This window comes from Triticum aestivum, chromosome 4D, assembly GCF_018294505.1.
Source record: "Triticum aestivum cultivar Chinese Spring chromosome 4D, IWGSC CS RefSeq v2.1, whole genome shotgun sequence".
NCBI lineage: Eukaryota > Viridiplantae > Streptophyta > Magnoliopsida > Poales > Poaceae > Triticum > Triticum aestivum.
Genome location: NC_057805.1, coordinates 98558083 through 98563630, shown reverse-complemented (window position 1 = coordinate 98563630; position 5548 = coordinate 98558083).

Here is a 5548-nt window from a genome sequence, read left to right as displayed (position 1 = left end):
ATTAGTGGCCCTACACTCTTGTCCGTCTGCCGTGCTATACTACTGGGCCGTGATCACTTCGACAGGTGATCACGGGTATATACTATATACTTTATATACATGACACATGTGGTGACTGAAGTCGGGTCGGTTCGTTGAGTACCCGCAAGTGATTCTGATGAGGGGGCTGAAAGGACAGGTGGCTCCATCCCGGTAGAGGTGGGCCTGGGTTCCTGACGGCCCCCGACCGTTACTTTATGGTGGAGCGACAGGGCAGGTTGAGACCACCTAGGAGAGGGGTGGGCCTGGCCCTGGTCGGCGTTCGCGGATACTTAACACGCTTAACGAGATCTTGGTATTTGATCTGAGTCTGGCCATTTGGTCTATACGCACTAACCAGCTACGCGGGAACAGTTATGGGCACTCGACGTCGTGGTATCAGCCGAAGCTCTTCTTGACGTCAGCGACGGAGCGGCGCACGCCGGATTGGACTGGAACGCCTGCTAGGCTAGGTCTGCTTCCGGCCGCCCTCGCAACGTGCAGGTGTGCAATGGCGATGGGCCCAGACCCCTGCGCGCATAGGATTTAGACTGGCGTGTTGACCTCTCTGTTGAGCCTAGGTGGGGCTGCGACGTGTTGATCTTACGAGGCTGGGCATGACCCAGAAAAGTGTGTCCGGCCAAATGGGATCGAGCGTGTTGGGTTATGTGGTGCACCCCTGCAGGGAAGTTTATCTATTCGAATAGCCGTGTCCCTCGGTAAAAGGACGACCCGGAGTTGTACCTTGACCTTATGACAACTAGAACTGGATACTTAATAAAACACACCCTTCCAAGTGCCAGATATAACCCGGTGATCGCTCTCTAACAGGGCGACGAGGAGGGGATCGCCGGGTAGGATTATGCTATGCGATGCTACTTGGAGGACTTCAATCTACTCTCTTCTACATGCTGCAAGATGGAGGCTGGCCAGAAGCGTAGTCTTCGACAGGATTAGCTATCCCCCTCTTATTCTGGCATTCTGCAGTTCAGTCCACTGATATGGCCCTTTACACATATACCCATGCATATGTAGTGTAGCTGCTTGCTTGCGAGTACTTTGGATGAGTACTCACGGTTGCTTTTCTCCCTCTTTTCCCCTATTTATACCTGATTGTCGCAACCAGATGCTGGAGTCCAGGAGCTAGAGATCCCGAGGATGATTCTACATGGAGTTCGACTTCGAGGAGTAGTTAGGAGGTCCCAGGCAGGAGGCCTTGCCTTTTCGATCGTTGCTACTTTTGTGCTAGCCTTCTTAAGGCAAACTTGTTTAACTTATGTCTGTACTCAGATATTGTTGCTTCCGCTGACTCGTCTATGATCGAGCACTTGTATTCGAGCCCTCGAGGCCCCTGGCTTGTATTATGATGCTTGTACGACTTATTTATGTTGTAGAGTTGTGTTGTGATATCTTCCCGTGAGTCCCTGATCTTGATCGTACACATTTGCGTGCATGATTAGTGTACGGTCAAATCGGGGGCGTCACAAGTTGGTATCAGAGCCGGCTGCTTGTAGGAATCCCCCCTTCCAAACTCCTTGGCTGAAGTCGAGTCTAGTCATTGAAAAACTTTTACTAACATGGCTGTGTGTCTTACGGGCCCACGTCACCATTGGGTGGTAGTAGGATCTTTTATTCCTCGACCTTTACTCTGGGACTCTGAACTCTCTCCTATCCGGGTTAAATGATTTTGCTAAAAAGACTAACTGTAGGTTCTCGTAAATACTTTCTACCGGAGAGCCCCTTCCGGCCAGATGATCGCCTGCTGCACCAGAAGGTTCTGAAGACACTCTCTGATGCTTTCCTGAGACCCTTGTGCCCTTCGCCATTGCGATCCCTACCACCGATAAATCTTTATGGATAACTACATACTTCTATCGTTCATACCTTCATCCCCAGTTGCCCTTGTTATTACAAGGTGCCCTCAAATATTCTCCGATGTTCTCGAGACTTTGTACTCGTTGCTTTTGCAATTCCGTACCACTGATCTATGGATAAATACTTACACCTGTCGTTCTTAATTTTATTCCAAGTTGATCTTGTTAATACAAGATTCCCCGAACCGCTCTCCGTTGTTCCAAGAATCCTTTGAGCTTACTGCTATACAGTTCTTTGTCACCTGAATACCCCTATGGATAATTCTCGCACTTACCGAGTATCCGCTCATCCCCAGTTGATTCAAGTATTTCACAAAAGTGTTCAAAATATCATTCGATCTTCGAAAATCTTCAAGAGCCTTTTTGCTCTTGAAATTCTTGCTTACTTGCATTATGATTAATCTTAAGTCTCGTAATATTATTGGCATCTTTTGCCATTATCATTTTGAGTCTGTTGATTCAATTTGTTGCGAATGCTCGCAATCCTCAATCAGATCCTAGAATTCATCCTTCCGGCTCAGACGTCATTTTTAACATGAGCTGGATCTCGACCAATCAAATTGTCGTCGTTTGTACCCCTAAGCTTACTCAAGTTATCCATCCTTAATCAGAGCATTTGCTTCTGATCCTTTGATTTGGAAACTATAATTCCTTTACATGTGAGCTTTGAGTTAGTCAGTTGTTTCTATAACCTGATCTCCTGGCATTCTTTCTTCCTCTGGTTGAGTACTGATGCTCACATCCGATCCCTTGTGGACCACCAGACCCTTTTGTCGGATTTTATCCGACAATGTCCTTCATATTAAATAAGCTTGTGAGCTTTTCCTCGGATACATGATGCCTTTGGTAAATTGTATCCTCTGCTTTGTGAACCATGCTCTACATTCGAGCTTGTGTTAATTAGTCCAAAAAAATTGTGGTATATGTTCCTAAGATGCCTCAATGGGTTGAACCAATGCCTTACCTAATCTATGTGAGCCCGAAAGATTTCACGGGCCATACTCATCTGGTATTTCACCAGGTAAAACTTTCAACACTAATGCCTTTATCGAATGCGAGAAGTGAATGAAAGGTTATGCATTGGAGAAGTGGGAGTCGACCTTGAACTTTGTGTTCATGCCCATGGACACGATGTAGATCCTATCTTAGAAGCTTCTTGTAATAATAACTATTTCCTTGATATGATATCGTCTAGTATCTGTGTATTGATCCTTTTGCAATCATGGCTCCGACCATGTTCTCCTTTAAATACCATTTCTCGTACAAGTTTAAGCACTTGTCTTCTGTAAGGGCAATACCCCAGTCCAACCTCTACTTTGGTTTGTCGTCGAGTATTACCCCCCTGGTATCTCGAGATTATCACGGAACTGCATAACTTCTTATGAGTTCTCCATCAAGTATTACATTCTCATTGATTCCAATTTTTCACGGGCTCCAAGTTGTTAGAACCCATCAAGGACACCGATAAGTGAATCAATTCCACACTCCGATTCAATAACTCTAAGTAATTTTCGTTGCTTATGAGTTTAATAATCATTTAAGTCATTCCTAGCTTGATCGGCTATATCCTTAGCGTGCTAAATTTTAATTGTGCTACCTGGTCCTTAACCGTGGAGCACAACTTTCGATGATGAGCTAAGCTTATGTCGATCTTCCTCATCTTATCGTTTCACCTCCAACAACAAGCTTGGTTTGGAGTTTGTGTCGTACCCTTGGTTCCAATAACTTTTTGCTTCACCATTCCTTTGACTTGATGTCATTGTCGATCGATTACATCTTCAAGAAACCTCTTGACAAGTGTGTCGTGATCATCGTCAACATTTTAACTTCTTCCAAGATATCAATTGAATTCATGATGAGAAATTCCATGCTTGTCCCTCGATGATCTGTGTTATCATTGACCACATCCATGCCTTCCTTTCAAACACAGACTTGGTCTTGTTTGAATGAACTTTAAGTTCCTTGCTATCCAGCAATTGTTCTTCTTTACCTTGGAACATTAACATCTCTTTTGTCCTCAATGTTGTGAGAATTTCACCACCTCTTAAGAAATCTTGGTATGGTGATACTTCTCACCATCACCATTCCTTCTTGGGTCCTCGTGTTGATTCCAACCGGGGTACCAACAAGTGAGCGGTGCTGTTTGGATCCTGCCCTTCTAGCAACCCTATTGCTTTGAAGTTAATGGTCGGCCGTTCATTCTTAGACTATTGATTATTGAATCACCATTCCGACGTTGGTCGTGCAACCCAGCCCATATTTCGGGTGCACATTTCAAACAATGTTTAATTGTGTATGTTTCCCTCGAGCATACATCATTATACCATTTGATCTGACAAATGTTATCTCCTTGTTCACATAGTTGTGGAAATCCATCTTTTGGAAATCTCAATGGATTGTCACTGAGTCAATCAGTCACCTCCTCACCTCTGCTTGATTTAATGATGAACCCTTGTTCGGAACTTGCTTCCATAGTTCATTTCCCGAGAATCTTACAATGTCATCTCGTCAAATTGTGCCGCACCTTCTCTTCTCAAGCATCCTAAGTCTGAGGTATCCTGACACCAATCAGAACTGAATCTCGGTCAGATATGATGGTTGGAACATATTTCCAAGAGTTATAACATTGGTCTTTATATGACCCGGTAAGGTGATGTCGTGCCTAGCACACCTGGCCGGAGGACCTATTGTTACCATTTCCTTTTATCAAGGCTATCCTTTTCTTCCATGAGGAAATTGTAAGACTTATTCTACAAGCGGTTCCCGATGGACCCTTTTAGTTTCTAAAGTCTGATCTTCACCTGATAACCATGTCAAGGCTATCTCGATGCATGTCTGTGGTAATCCAATTTTCAACAAGAACATTTGAAGCCCAATGCTAAATGTTTCTCGCTCAATTATCCAAACACCGTTGTATGGGTAATGTCATGAAATTTCTCTCACCTTACCTAAAGAGTTTTCTACATTATATCCTGTCCTGGATATCATGCTCTGCTTGTCCTTGGGAAGGATATACCCTTGAAATATGTGTTCAAATACATTTTCCTTTCCATTGTTCTGTTTACTCTGATAATCATATTTTCCTTTCCATTGTTTTGTTTAACCTTTCTTGTAATCTGACTTAGCTGAGCAGAGATAATTCCCTGCTTAGTTGAGCACCTCGTGGTACCGCTCTCTCAGTAGACCATGTTACTTTTGTTGATGACATTTCGGTAGCCACCGATGGATGAGAACTTTGCCTATTGGTCCGCCTCGTTTCAACGAGCAGGAAAATGGTTCTCTTCGTCCCTCGCCCTTGGTACCAACGTGTTGCCGACATAACTGACAGGGTATTCTCTGACATGCCTTGCTATCATGACCGTGCAAGATGTCACTGCTCCTATAAAAAAAACCACATGGTGGGCCCATAACCCACAGTTCCACAGGATCGAAACCTGACTCTTCTATACAACCCTGTTTCTAATGGTTATTCCTCACACTTGGCTCCGTATTTAATTCGCGGGCCACCTTCTAGTGATCTATTCAGGTATCAGACGCAATACTTATTGTCGTTGCTCTGAACCCCTTTCACCTTCTGATAGGCATCGAACGCTTGCCTATTGGTTTGAAACTTCTCATGGTACCTTCTTACTTTTCTCTCGACATCTTCTTAGGTT